At 44.1% G+C, this 16,076-nt stretch overlaps 1 protein-coding gene across 2 annotated transcripts in view; it reads left to right on the top strand.

Annotated features, from left to right (window-relative positions):
- dlgap1a (discs, large (Drosophila) homolog-associated protein 1a) overlaps window positions 1-16,076 on the top strand; it is a 648,178-nt gene that overhangs the window by 453,423 nt on the left and 178,679 nt on the right. The gene's annotated exons all lie outside the window — the stretch shown is intronic.

Genomic DNA, 16,076 nt, shown 5'->3' with positions numbered 1-16,076 from the left:
ACGGGATCTTATTGAAACATATAAGATTATTAACGGTTTGGACACGCTAGAGGCAGGAAATATGTTCCTGATGTTGGGGGAGTCTACAACCAGGGGCCACAGCTTAAGAAACACTTTTTCACACAGAGAGTTATGAGTCTGTGGAATTATCTGCCTCAGAGGGCGGTGGAGGCCAGTTTTCTGGATACTTTCAAGAAAGAGCTAGATAGGTCTGTTAAAGATAGCGGAGTCAAGGGATATGGTGAGAAGGCAGGAACGGGGTACTGATTGTGGATTGAATAGCGGTGCTGGCTCGAAGGGCCGAATGGCCTAATCCTGCACTTATTGTCTATTGTAACTGAGTGGGTCAGACAGCATTGCTGGAGAAAAGGAATAGGTGCCGTTTCGGGTCGAGACCCTTCTTCAGACTGAGAGTCAGGGAAGTGAGAACCAAGAGATATGAAAAGGTATAGAACAAATTAATGAAAAATATGCAAAAAGACTAATTGTTGCTAGCTTTCATCTGTCTTTTTACATATCTTTCATTAATTTTTTATATGTATCTTTTCATATTTCCCAGTACCCCTTTTGTCCTGACTGTCTGAAGAAGGGTCTCGACTTGAAACACCACCTATGCCTTCTCTCCAGAGATGCTGTCTGGCCTGCTGAGTTACTCCAGCTTTTGTGTCTGTCTTCGGTACAATGCCCATTTATTTTTCCGGGTCAAGCAAATTTAGCTTAAAACTTCCAAGATTTAAACCTTATTAAATTTTGCTGCCATTATTTGTTCTCTGCCAGATGAAATGATCAATGTACAGCTTCTCAATAACAAAGTTAAATCATACCCAGCTTATTTTCAGAGTTGTTTTTCAGTGATAAAAAAACAAGTCGCCTCCGATTTCAGGATTACACTTCATCTGAACTGTGTCATTGCATCTGCAATCTATTTGATATTTATTTGGGCATTGGCATGGTAGTAATTTAATTAATGCACCATGTTGAACAGTAAAATCCTTTCATCCTGACCCCACTAATCAGTTTTCTGGATTGGTAAGCTATGCAAAGCAGCAGTATTATTACTACAGGAGTGGATCACAGCGAAAATGGAATCTGCTCAAAAGGATAAACCATTTTACAAGCCTTCAAATACAAATTTTAAAAGTATCAAAAGAACACCTTAAATAAAAACAGAAAGTGTTGGAAAACATTTGAACCACTGGTGAGGAGAGGAACATTTTTTGCATTTCATTGTGCTGTGCTTAGATCAGGAGTTAGAGGATATGGGGAGAACGAAGGAGAATTGGTTTAGGAGGGAGAAATAGATCAGCCATGAGTGAATGGCGGAGTAGTCTTGATGGGCCGACATGTCCCAGCTACACTAGTCCCATCTGCCTGTGCTTGGTCCATATCCCTCCAAACCTGTCCTATCCATGTACCTGTCTAACTGTTTCTTAAATGTTGGGATAGTCTCAGACTCAACTACCTCATCTGGCACCTTGTTCCAAACACTCGCCACCATTTGTGTAAAAAAGTTACCCCTCAGATTCCTTTCCTCCTTCACCCTGAACCTATGTCCTCTGGTCCTCGATTCGCCTACTCTGGGCAAGAGACTCTGTGCATCTACCCAAACTATTCCTTTCATGATTTTGTACGCCTCTATAAGATCACCCCTCATCCTCCTGTGATCCAAGGAACAGAGACACAACCTACTAAACCTCTCTCTATAGTTCACCCCCTCTAGGCCTGGCAACATCCTCGTAAATCTGTGAAATCTATGACTCTATCCCACCACCAGTCACATCTTTCAATAGCCAACCCCTTCTGCTTTCCATAGAGCCCGCTCAATCCGGACCTCCTTGGTTCACTTATCCCATCGCTTCCCACCCAAACTACCTCATCCCTAGGTGCATTCCCCTGCAACTGCAGGAGATGGCCCGGTGGCGCAGCGGTAGAGTTACTGCCTTAAATTGTAAAATTATCCCTAGTGTGTGTAGGATAGTATTGATGTGCGGGGATCGCTGGTCGGTGTGGACTCGGTGGGCTGATGGGCCTGTTTTCGTGCTGTATCTCTAAACTAAAATAAACTAAATCTCCTACCTCACATCCATCCAGGATCCACAGCAGCCTTCCAGGTGAGACAGTTCCTGCCCTTTGCACGATATAGGCATGACATTATGATTCCAACAGCCCACTGCCACCGTATGGTCCAATAAGCACCAACAGGGATGCATTTCCAGGCATGGCGGTCCTTAACCAAGTACAGATCCAGTGAAAAAGCCACAAGTGAAAAATCAAAAAATAGGTACCAGAGGAGAATAAGTTGATCAAGCAGAATATAAAGGGGCTGGAATTATTTTAAAAATATCAAAGATAGAATGATTGGGTGGTCTGGTATAATGGAGCAGGAAGTGTGGTAACCTCTGAAATGTGAACTGTTCCACTAGTCATGTATCGATGAGGGTCTCCTGACCAAGACACTACCTCATTCACTCTGGTGCAGCATAACTCTCCTTGACAGACTGACAAGAGTGACGTCTTATTTATATGCTAAGCTGATCATTTCAGTGGAAGATAGACACAAAATGATTGAGTAACTCAGCAGGTCAGGCAGCTTCTCTAGAGAAAAAGAATAGGTGATGTTTTGGGTTGGAGCCCATCTTCAGACTGAAAGCAGAGGTGGCAGGTTGGGGGGGGGGTGTGTGGGGGGGGGGGGGGGGGGGGTGGGTGGAGATGAGAAAAGCAGCAGCAACAGATTACATCAGGAAGGGTGGAGTCCATAATGGCCCATTGTTGGTTGGGGAAGATATGCTAATGAGTGATTTTCCTGGCCTTTCCTCGCCTCTAGTTCCCTGCCCTCCCCCCAACCCCCAACTCTATCCTTCATCTGAAAGAGGGGCCTCGACCCGAAATATCACCTACTCGTTTTCTCCAGAGATGCTGCCTGACCCGTTTAGTTACTCTGGCATTTTGTGTCTATCTTCGGTAAAAACCAGCATCTGTAGTTCCTTCCGACACATCCTGTCTATGTCAATGGAGCTGCTAATCCTCCTGTGAAAATGTCTTTAAATTTTGCTCTCTATTACATAGAAACATAGAAAATAGGTGCACTGGGCCATTTGGCCCTTCGAACCAGCATCGCCATTCAATATAATCATGGCTGGTCATCCAAAATTAGTACCCGTTCCTGCTTTTTCCCCATATCCCTTGATTCCTTTAGCCTTAAGAGCTAAAGCTAACTCTTAAAGTTAAAACATCCAGTGAATTGGCCCCCACTGCCTTCTGCGGCAGAGAATTCCACAGATTCACAACACAACATTGTTACAATTAAAGGTACACAAAAATGCTGGAGAAACTCAGCGGGTGCAGCAGCATCTATGGAGCAAAGGAAATAGGTGACGTTTTGGGCCGAAACCCTTCTTAAGACAAACTTAATTGTTACAATTAAACCCAGGACATTAGACCAGTGAGATGATATAATTTCTCAGCATGTGGTTAATTACTCTTGAAGTGGTTTTAACCATACAATTGTTTCTCTCTTCAATTAACATCAACGCGACTTTTAGAATAGATAAACAATTCTGACCATCCTCGGGGAGCACAAAAACAACGGTAAGGAACTCAACGGGTCAGGCAGCATCTGTGGAGTGGAGTGAACAGGTGACATTTCAGGTTGGGACCCATCTTCAGGCCCATCCGCTTGGTGCCATGAATTAGCATGATCGCTCTTCTCTCCATTTCTTTAAGATCTTTTTCCATCAATTGAGTAAACTTGTGTTGTATTCCTTTTAATTTATTTTATATTTGATTGAATGCTTAGAGGCATTAAAAGAGAAACGGCAAAGTAAACAGGCTGGAGCCTCAAAATCAAATTCAACATATAGAAAGCCGTAAACCTAAGGGGACCCCGCATGAGCTAGCTGCCAGGAAGATAGGGGGACCTTTAGGGACTAAATGGAATACCAAGGCATCGGAGATGTCCTTATTCTTTGGGGAACGGGGGTTCCCCTCTTCTATTATAGATGATGCTCTCACAAGGGTCTCCTCTACATCCTGCAGCTCCACTCTCAGTCCCCATTCCTCTACTGCAAGGAACATGTTCCTGATGTTGGGGGAGTCCAGAACCAGGGGCCACAGTTTAAGAATAAGGGGTAAGCCATTTAGAACGGAGATGAGGATACACTTTTTCTCACAGAGAGTTGTGAGTCTGCGGAATTCTCTGCCTCAGAGGGCGGTGGATGCCAGTTCACTGGATACTTTCAAGAGAGAGCTGGATAGGGCTCTTAAAGATAGCGGAGACAGAGGATATGGGGAGAAGGCAGGAATGGGGTACTGATTGGGGATGATCAGCCATGATCACATCGAATGGCTGGCTCGAAGGGCCGAATAGCCTAATCCTGCACCTATTGTCTATTGTCTATTACTCGCAACAAGGACCAACAATAATCCTCCGACATTTTTGCGGCACCTCCAACAGGATCCCACCACTGGCCACATCTTCCCATCTCCTCCCCGCTTTCCGCAGAGACCGTTCCATCCGTAACTCCCTGGTTAATTCGTCCCTTCCCACCCAAACCACCCCCTTCCCAGGTACTTACCCTTGCAACCACAGGAAACGCTACACTTGTCATTTTACCTCTCCCCTCGACTCCATCCAAGGACCCAAGCCGTCTTTCCAGGTGAGGCAGAGGTTCACCTGCACCTCCTCCAACCTCATCTATTGCATCCGCTGTTCCTGGTGTCAACATCTCTACATCTGTGAGACCAAGCGCAGGCTTGGCGAATGTTTCGCCCAACACCTCCGCTCAGTTCGCAATAACCAACCTGATCTCCTGGTGGCTCAGCACTTCAACTCTCCCCCTCCCATTCCGTATCCTACCTTTCTGTCCTGGGCCTTCTGAAAGGGCCAGAGTGAGGCCCAGTACAAATTGGAGGAGCAGCACCTCATATTTCGCTTGGGTAGTTTACGCCCCAGTGGTATGAACATTGACTTCTCCAATTTCAGATAGTCCCTGCTTTCTCCCTCCTTCCTCTCCCCTTCCCAGCTCTCCCACAAGCCTACTGTCTCCGCCTCTTCCTTTCTTTTTCCCACCCTCCCCCACATCAGTCTGAAGAAGTAGTCTCAACGCGAAACGTCGCCTATTCCTTCTCTCCATAAATGCTGCCTCACCTGCTGTGTTTCTCCAGCATTTTTGTCTACCTTTGATTTTTCCTGGATCTGCAGTTCTTTCTTAAACAAATGGAATAGTTTGTAACTTTGTCAGCGGCTCTTTGTATGTGGCGGCTCTACATACTTGTAAATGAAAAACAAAATATCTCACTGTGTCATGTCACATGTGATAATAAAGTGCCATTCAATCATTTGGAAGTCAGACAATCAGCCTGACCCATCGGGTCATGACAATCGATCAGAAATGTCACCCATCCATCTTCTCCAGATGTTCTGCATGACCTGCTCCTCCAGCAGATAGTGTTAAACTTCCGAACCCATGCTTGCAAATGTAATTAATGATAAATCCATTGTTAACATAATCGGCATTTGTCTAGTTATTCATAAGTACAGGCATTAAAAAATAATGAAATGAAATATCGGTGAAATCTGGTTATCGTCATCTCATTAAAAGGGAGAGTGCGCCTCGGATGCTGAAAGGTGAGAATTACATCCCATTGTCTCTTATCATTGTCCAATCCCTTAATAATTTTATATGTTTCTATAAGATGCCCTCTCATCCTCTCTAAATAACCAGTGAATACAAGCCCAGTCGACCCATTCTTTCATCATATGTCAGTCCCACCATCCCAGGAAATAACCTGGTGAACCTACGCTGCACTCCCTCAATAGCAAGAATGTCCTTCCTCAAATTAGGAGACCAAAACTCCACACAATACTCCAGGTGTGGTCTCATCAGGGCCCTGTACAACTGCAGAAAGACCTATTTGCTCCTATACTGAACGGCCAACTTTCTTCAGTGCCTGATGAACCTGTATGCTTACTTTCAGTGACTGATGTACTAGGACACCCAGGTCTCGTCTTTCCCCTTTTCCTAACCTGACACCATTCAGATAATAATCTGCCTTTCCGTTCTTGCCTCCAGTGGATAACCTCACATTTATCCACATTATACTGCATCTGCCATGCATCTGCCCACTCATCCAACCTGTCCAAGTCGCTCTGCATCCTCATAGCATCTCACAGTTCACACTGCCACCCAGCTTTGTGTCATCTGTAAATTTGCTAATGTTACTTTTAATTCCTTCATCTAAATCATTAATGTATATTGTAAATAGCTGAGGTCCCAGCACAGAGTCTTACGGCACCCCACTAGTCACTGCCTGTCATTCTGAAAGGGACCCGTTAATCCCTACTCTTTGTTTCCTGTCTGCCAACCAATTTTCTATCTATGTCAATACTCTACCCCCATGTGCTCTAATTTTACACACTAATTTCCTGTGTGGTACCTCATCAAAGGCTTACTAATCTCTTCAACTCCTCATTGTCCCAAGGAATTGTCCCCTCCGCTTTCAAAACTGCTGCTGTCACACCAATCTTAAAGAAACCTGGTCTTGATCCCTCCTCTCTGATTAACTACCGCCCAATCTCAAACCTCCCCTTTCTTTCAAAAACCCTGGAGCATATCGTTGCGTCGCAACTTCATTCCCACCTCCTTGCGTATAGCCCACTTGAACCCCTCCAATCTGGCTTTCGCCCCCTCTATAGCACAGAAACTGCTCTCCTCAAAGTCCTCAATGACCTCCTCACCTCTGCTGACACTGGTTCCCACAACATCCTCATCCTCCTCGACCTTCGATACAGTGAACCATAACATCCTGCTCACCAGACTCAAAGACCTCGGCATTGAATGCTCTGCACTCAGCTGGCTCTGTTCCTACGTTTCCAACAGATCCCACTTCATCTCTCTCCACAACCACACCTCTGCTACAGCCACAGTCACTCAAGGCGTTCCCCAAGGCTCCGTACTCGGCCCCCTCCTCTTCATCATCTACATCCTCCCCCTTGGTCAGATACTCCGCCACTTCAACCTGGACTTCCACTGTTACGCCGATGACACCCAGATCTACCTCGGCACCAAATCCCCCCACAACCCCCCCCCCTCCCATATCAACTCCTGTTTGTCAGCTATAAAAACCTGGATGCAACATAACTTCCTCAAACTCAACAGCGATAAGACAGAATTCCTCCTCATAGGCTCCAAAGCCACACTCAGCAAAATCAATAACCCCACTCTCGCCATCGACGGCACCACTGTCTCCCCATCTCCCCAGGCCCGCAACCTTGGCATGATCTTTGATTCCACCCTCTCCCTTGAGCCTCACATCCGCCATGTCATTAAAACCTCCTTCTTTCATCTCCGCAACATCGCCAAACTCAGACCCTCTCTCACACCTCCCGCTGCTGAAAGACTCATCCATGCCTTCATCTCCTCCCGACTGGACTATTGCAACTCACTTCTCCTTGGCATCAGCTCCACCTACATCAACCGACTCCAACTGGTCCAAAACGCAGCCGCCCGACTCATCACCCACACCAAATCCTGGCATCACATCACTCCAGTCCTCAAACAACTTCACTTGCTTCCCATCTCCCACCGGATCACCTACAAAATCCTGATCCTCGCCTACAAAGCCCTCCACCATCTGGCCCCCCCATATCTCACTGACCTCCTCTCCCCCTACCAACCCTCACGGTCCCTCAGATCCACATCAGCCGGTCTCCTCTCCATCCACGTCCAACCTCCGCAGTTTTGGGGACAGGGCAGCTCCCAGGCTCTGGAACGCCCTCCCCCAACTGATCCGCAATTCCGTGTCCCTCACCATCTTCCAGTCCCGCCTCAAGACCCATCTCTTCACCTCTGCCTATCCTTAGCCCCACGTCCCCCTCCCTTTTCATCTGTGCATTAATTGCCTCATATTGTGTTTTGAATTGAATTCTGTCTTTACTTTGTGTACTAGTCATGTCTCTACTATTTATTTCATTCCCCTTACATGTTTTTCCTTTACCTGCTAAATTTTTGTAAGATGTCCTTGAGACTCTTGAAAGGCACTCATAAATAAAATGTATTATTATTATTATTATTACTGAAAGTCCAGGTGCACTACATCTACTGGCTCTCCCTTGTCCATTTTACTTGTTACATCCTCAAACAATTCCAGAAGCATGGTTTCCCCTTTAAATATCCATGCTGACTTGGACCGATCCTGTTACTACTTTCCAAATGTGCCGCTATTACATCTTTGATAATCGAGACCAGCATTTTCCCCACCACTCATGTCGGGCTAACTGGTCTAAAATCCCTGCTTTCTCTCTCCCTCCTTTCTTGAAATGTGGGATAACATTAGGTTCCCTCCAATCCACAGCAACTGATCCTGAATCTATAGAACATTGGAAAATAATCACCAATGTGTCCACGATTTCTAGAGCCACCTCCTTGAGTACTCTGGGATGCAGACCATCAGGCCCTGGGGATTTATCAGCCTTCAGTCCCATGAGTCTACCCAACACCATTACCTGAGTAATGTGAATTTCCTTCAGTTCCTCTGTCACCCTGGGTCTTCTGTCCCCTAGTACATCTGGGAGATTGTTTGTGTCTTCCTTAGTGAAGTTCCTAGTCAACTTGTCTGCCATTTCCTTGTCCACACTAGGGACAATTTACTTATACAAAGCCAATGAACCTATAAACCTGTACGTCTTTGGAATGTAGGAGGAAACCGAAGATCTCAGAGAAAACCCACGCAGGCCACGGAGAGAACGTAAAAACTTTGTAAAGACAGTACCCGTAGTCGGGATCGAGCCCAGGTCAACCACTGTAAAGAAGCAACTCTACCGCGCTGTGCTACTGTGCCGTGTAGGAAGGAACTGCAGATGCTGGTTTATACCGAAGATAGGGACAAAATGCTGGAGGAATTCTGCGGGTCAGGCATCAGCTCTGGAGCAAAAGCGTAGGTGACATTTTGGGTTGGAATCCTGAAGTCTGTAGAAGGATTCCAGCCTGAAACGTCATCTGTTTTCTCCAGAGATGTTGCCTGACCCATTGAGATACTCCAGCATTCTGTGTCTGTCCTCTTTTTAATGAATCCATTGCTGCCCTAATGTAACATTACAAGGAGTCTAATCAGATTGCCTGCAAGATTTTAAAACTCACATTTAGGATTGTGGAACCGTTCTCGTACAGGAAGAAGGGCTTTAGTCGACTGAAACCTTTGTAGTTCCAGGCAATACGTCCACTGCCTTGCTCTTTCCCAGGGTACAGTAATAAAGAGAGTGATTCTCTCTTCAGTGCTTTTCAAATCTGTTGGACTTTGGCATAGCCGTAGGGAAACTGCCTTACAGCACCAGAGACCCGGGTCCTTGGTTCGATCATAATCATGTGTGCTGTCTGTACGGAGTTTGTATGCTCTCCCCGTGACCTGCGTGGGTTTTCTCAGTTTCGTCCCACACTCCAAAGATTTACAGGTTGGTAGGTTATACCACAGACTTGGTATAAATGTCAATTGTCCCTAGTGTGTGTAGGATAGCATTAGTGTGTGGGGATCGCTGGTGGTTGAGGACCCGGTGGGCCAAATGGCCTGTTTCCACGCTGCATCTCTAAGCTAAAAATGAAACAAATCTATTTAGAGGCCTGGATGGATTCTGTTTTCTACCACACCCTACAGACAGTGAGTTGCAAATCATTAGCATGAACAGGTTTTCCTCACATCCCCTTTTAAGCTTTGATCACAATTTTACATACCTGCCCTCTGGTCTTTGTTCGTAGGTACAACCAAATCTTTGGGAACAACTTCCCACTTCCTACTTCCTTTAGCAAAACCATCAATGATCATGTGTGCCTCCCTCAAATCTCTTCTCAACCTAACTGTTTAAACAAAAATAGAAGTACTTTGTTCTTGGTAGCTCTGCACAATTTGGTGAAGGTCATTTTCCTTCCCCTTTCTCGGTCCACCAGCAATTTAAAATTAATCAAAGAAAAACATGTAATGATCATCAATAATTTAATCTGAATTTGTTGTTGCCACGAAAGGTTATTCTGAGAGAAATGATTAAAACGAATAAATAATTGGCAGTGACATTCTCAGTCAATTCTAAATTATTTCTTAACCCTGGAGTAATGATTCAGCAATGCTACAATATGAATATTGTCATCTATTAGTGGCAAACAGTTGATTTATACAAGGGCACAAGGGTTGATTTATATAAGGACACAAATTGCTGGAGTAATTCAGCAGGTCAGGCAGCATCTCTGGCGAACATGGATAGGTGACATTTCAGGTCGGGATGGATGGGTCCTAACCCAAAAAGCCACTAACCATGTTCTCCAGAGATGCTGCCTCACCCACTGATTTACACCAGCACTTTGTGTCCTTTTATGTAAACCAACATCTGCAGTTCCTTGTTTCTAATGATCATCAGTTAACTTTAGCATTGTTAATGCAGTTACGCAAAGGGTCACAATCATCCCTTACATGAAATTTGTTTCATTTAGAGAAACAGCATGGAAACAGGCCCTTCGGCCCACTGAGTCCACGATGACCAGAGACCCCCATACACTAGCATATCCTACACACTGGGGACAATTTACAATTTTTTTCACCGAAGCCTATTAACCTACGAACCATTACATCTTTGGAGTGTGGAAAGAAACCGGAGCACCCGGAGAAAACCCACGTGGTCATGGGGAGAATTTACAAACTCCACACAGGCAACACCCGCAGTCAGGACCGAACCCGGGTCTCTGGCACTGTAAGACAGCAAATCTACCGCTGCACCACTGAGCTGCCCTCTGTCTCAGGACTCAATCCACTGGCAATCTAACAATTTACATTCCAGGTGATTAAAAGCACTTTCTGTAGTTATAATAGGATACATTTTACTTTACGTTTCCAGTAGAAACATCCTTCATGCATTTAAATGGGGAATAAAAGCTTCAACAACTTCAGTGCACCTCATAAACCCTGATAACTCACTTCATGTCACAATTGCTAACATTGTCTGAAGATAAAACACAGAGCAAGCTTTCATTTTGCAATAGTAACATGAGTGCCATGGATCAGTGGACAATCATAAACCAAGCATGTCAAGCACATGTCTCTCTCTGTACGTGTCACTGCTCTCACTGCTTATGTATTCACAGAGCCCTGATACCCTGGAAGCACAACAGTGTCATTTCTAACGCATTTTTCGACAACTTCCCCAATTGTACCAGGGTCAGAAGTTATCCCTTCAACCAGACTACCTTTTCTGTATATCATCAACATCTGCCTGAAAGAGAATGTATTGACATCCAGCGAGGTGAAAATTGAGTGTAACTTTGATAATTTAAATTACTCGCACACCCACCATCTTAGCTCACATTTTAGTAACTATGAGGATGTATGGAAATTATTCAGTCAGCTTAGGGTGAGCCATTCATTCAAGGGTCCAGAAGACTGAGGAATGGTCCACTGAAAATTAAATCAGGCCTATTAAATATTATTTCTGGTATCTTTGAAGGAGTGATTCATATTTACATGATTACATTTTTCAACCTTTGATTTGAACCGTGTGCTCTATTATCTTTATGAATCATTGTATTGTATTGTTCATGATCACAAGGAGGCATCAGTTTCTAATGTTAGCATAGTTTCTCTATCTTTTTTACGCTCTCTCCTCTTGAGTCAAAAATATTCTATGAATCAAATCCCAATTCAAAGAATTGAATACAAAAATCTAGTTTCAGTTTCAGTTTAGTTTATTGTCACGTGTACCGAGGTACGATGAAAAGCTTTTGTTGCGTGCTAAACAGTCAGCAGAAAGACAATACGTGATTACAATCAAGCCATTTAGAGCGTATACAGATACATGATACGGGAATCGCATTTAGTGGAAGGTAAAGCCAGCAAAGTCCAATCAAAGATAGGCTGGCATTTCCGTGTTGTACCAAAAACAGTCTCTTGCCACTAGAAACATCATCTGTCAGATTAGACCTTCAGTGGCACCAACTCTCCTGAATTGATGTAAAAGATCCTATGATATTGCCAGTGAAAAGAAGAGGCAACCCCCTATCCAGGATAACATTTATCCCCAGTTGAACCGAGCTTAAAAGAGATTATCTGGCCATGTTATTGCTGTTAGTAGAAATCACCACATCAATGGATAATATCAAGAGGAGCGGGCCATTTAATCTAACAAGACTGTTTTGCATTCAGCGAGATTGTGCTTGATTTGTAGCTGAACTCTATATGTAAGGTTTTGTGCGGGACCATTCACAGACGATTCTCAAGAGAAGAGTTAAAATTAATATGTGTTGGAAAGTCTCGACCCTAAACGTCACACATTCCTTCTCTCTGGAGATGCTGCCTGCCCCGCTGAGTTACTCCAATAATTTGTTTCTATCTGCAGTTAAAATCAATAGTTGTCTTATTGTGGAGGAGAGGTACAAGTTGACACTCTCCACTGTACGTAGAATCGCTTCCTAACATCACTGCTGAAAGGTTCAGGTCTACCTGTAACGTTATATTGTCTTGTCCTGGAATTTGCAAACAGGGCAAATACTTTCAACATCAGTCCCTCACTGTCACTGGTTTATCTCCCGAGCAGTTCTAATCTTCAACCAGACTGATTCCTGGGATGACCAGACTGATTCCTGGGATGTCAGGACTTTCATATGAAGAAAGACTGGATAGACTCGGTTTGTACTCGCTAGAATTTAGAAGATTGAGGGGGGATCTTATAGAAACTTACAAAATTCTTAAGGGGTTGGACAGGCTAGATGCAGGAAGATTGTTCCCGATGTTGGGGAAGTCCAGAACAAGGGGTCACAGTTTAAGGATAAGGGGCAAATTTTTTTTTAGGACCAAGATGAGGAAAACATTTTTCACACAGAGAGAGGTGAATCTCTGGAATTCTCTGCCACAGAAGGTAGTTGAGGCCAGTTCATTGGCTATATTTAAGAGGGAGTTAGATGTGGCCCTTGTGGCTAAAGGGATCAGGGGGTATGGAGAGAAGGCAGGTACCGGATACTGAGTTGGATGATCAGCCATGATCATATTGAATGGCGGTGCAGGCTCGAAGGGCCGAATGGCCTACTCCTGCACCTATTTTCTATATTTGTATGTTTCTATGTAATCTTGAAGCCGGGACCATGTAGTGTTCAAATGGAAGTAAGCATGCTGGTATGCAAGTCCAGCAGGCAGTGAAGAAAGCTAATGGCATGTTAGCCATCATTGCGAGAGGCTATGAGTTTAGGCGCAAGGAGGTCATGCAGTTGTACAGGGCCCTGGTGAAATCACACCTGGAGTATTGTGTGCAATTTTGGTCCCATAATTTGAAGAATATTGCTATTAAGGGAGTGCAGCGTAGGTTGGCGGGACTGACATATGATGAAAGAATGGGTCGACTGGGCTTGATTTCGCTGGAATTTAGAAGGATGAGAGGGTATCTTATAGATACGTATAAAATTCATAGAAGATTGGACAGGGTAGATGCAGGAAAAATGTTCCCGATGTTGGGGGAGTCCAGAACCAGGGGTCACAGTTTAAGAATAAGAGGTAGGTAGGCCATTTACGACTGAGATGAGGAAAAACCTTTACACCCAGAGAGTTGAGAATCTGTGGAATTATCTAGCACAGAAGGAAGTTGAGGCCAATTCACTGGATGTTTTCAAGAGCGAGTTAGATTTAGCTCTGAGGGTTAAGGGAATCAAGAGATATGGGTAAAAAGCCAGAATGGGATACTGATTTTGGATGCTCAGCCATGATCGTATTGAAAGGCGGTGCTGGCTCGAAGGGCCGAATGGCTGCACCCATTTTCTATGTTTCTATGTTAAATCAGGGTATTTGGGCCTGTGACAAGATAGGGGAACATCTCTGCATGTGATAGAGTCATAGAGTCAAGGTGACACAGTGGCGCAGCGGTAGAGTTGCTGCTCTACAGGGCCAGAGACCCGGGTTTGATTGGGATCCATTCCCTTCCACTCACTATACCTCCCTCCCGTTCTACCTTTCACTCCCCTTATCAGATTCCACTTCAGCATCCTTTTTCTAACAGCTGGATGCTGTCAGACTTTGAATACTAAAATAGAACAGAAACAAATGTACCATTTCTGCTCTGTGGTGACGCACCATTAGCAGTAAACCAATCTCATTAACTCTATAACAAGATTGCAAAAATGCAAGGAACCCTGTCTAATTCATTGGAGGTACAGTGCCAAGATTAAAACTATGAAATTGCTTAATCTTTTAATGCATTTCATTTTTTATTCGGTGCAATATACTAAAAAATCAACAGTAGATTATCGAACCAAAGAGTCCAATAAAGCACCCTTTGAATTGTTATCCTCAACTTCCAGAGATTAGTTCCTAATTTTAATACTTGGCAATGTACTTATTTTAATACTTCATGAAATCATCAGTTGGATCTTTTTAATACATAAAAGAGAGGATGTTCACAATAAGATACCATTTATACAGCAAGGATATTACGGTTAACAACGGTTTTTATAAGTACAGTTTATTTGCAGACAAAACCACAGTCAAGTAACCTTAAGAATATATTCTGATAAATATCTTTGTAATTCTCATTTGCAGCATTTGATTTGACTTGGTGTTTCATCGCTTTCTTATTTATGACAGGAACTGATAAGGTTTCATTCTAATAAAAACATTTTAATTTTTCTTCCTATTCCCATGCCAATGTTTCTGTCCTTGGCCTCCTCCATTGCCAGAGTGAGGCCACAGACAAAACTAAAAGAACAGCACCACATATTCCACTAGGGTAGCCTACACCCCAATGGCATATATACTGACTTCTCCAACCCCCGCCCCCACATCCCCTTCATCTCTACCCAGTTTTTCATCCACCCCCATGCACACTTTCTTCCATTTCTCTTTAACCAGTCACCAAGTTCATTTCCCTGCCACCATCTAGTCATCCTCTATCCCTCCCTACACTGGATCCCCCATTCCTCCCACCCTCTCCCCACAACTAACCCCCCTTCACCCCCATTCCACCCACTATCCCTCCCTCTACATTTCATTCCCTATCTTCCTTCCTTATCAGATTACACATCAATTCCCTTTTGTATTCTCCACATCACCTCCAGCCTTGGTTACTACCTCCACCTCCTCTTCCTCCTATCTGCCTCTCCTCACCCAATTCTGCATATCACTTGTCCCACTCCTTCCCCTCACATCGATCAGCTTTCTCCCCTCTACTCCATCAGTCTGAAGGAGGATCCTGACCCAAAACATCATCTATTTCCCTATATAGATTCTGCTTGATCTTCTACGTTCCTCCAACAGCTGGTTTTCTCTTCACGATTCCAGCATCTGCAACCTTTTGTACCTCCGGGGTTTCATTCTTAATGCTCAGTCCATAGGATCTTTTACATTCTTTAACCACAACCCAGTACCTCTCTATACCTTTCATAACCTGTTCATACCTCTATTTTCCAATCTCAGCTGCCTGACCCGCTGAGTTACTCCAGCACTTTGTGTCTATCTTTATCCTCTACTTGCTTTATCTATGTTTTTTTGTGAAACGCCAAGCATGTGGAGAAAATCTGTACATTGGAGGTCAAAACTAATCAATAAATAAGTACAGTTTAGTTTATTGTCACATGTACTGAGGTACAGCTAAAAGCTTTTGTTGCGTGATATCCAGTCAGCACAAAAGACATGATTACAATCGAGCCATCTACAGTGTAAGGGAGTAACGTTTGATAAGGGAATAACTTACGCAAGGTAAAGCCAGCAAAGTTCGATCAAGGAAAGTCCAAGGGTCACCAAAGAAGTAGATAGTAGTTCAGCACTGCTCTCTGGTAGTGGTAGGGTGATTCGGTTGCACAGTGTACTAATAATGAACGTACAATAATGATTTCATCATGAAAAGGTTTTGCTTCGTGTAGTTGAACTATCTGCCAAGAATGATGTCCGTCCTTTGCTTTGCTTTATTGAAAACTAACAATGGAGCTTCAGAAGGAGAAAATTAAGATGATTTGTTGACATTCCCCAGCAACTCCCCGGCAACTCCCTCTTCTCCCCTCTCCCATCGGGCGAAAGGTGTAGAAGTGTGAAAAAGCACACCTCCTGATTCAGTGACAGCTTTT

This window comes from Leucoraja erinacea, chromosome 4 (genome assembly GCF_028641065.1).
Source record: "Leucoraja erinacea ecotype New England chromosome 4, Leri_hhj_1, whole genome shotgun sequence".
NCBI classification, from domain to species: Eukaryota; Metazoa; Chordata; class Chondrichthyes; order Rajiformes; family Rajidae; genus Leucoraja; species Leucoraja erinaceus.
Note: the sequence above shows the minus strand (reverse complement) of the source record. Positions and strands in the feature narration are given on the sequence as shown.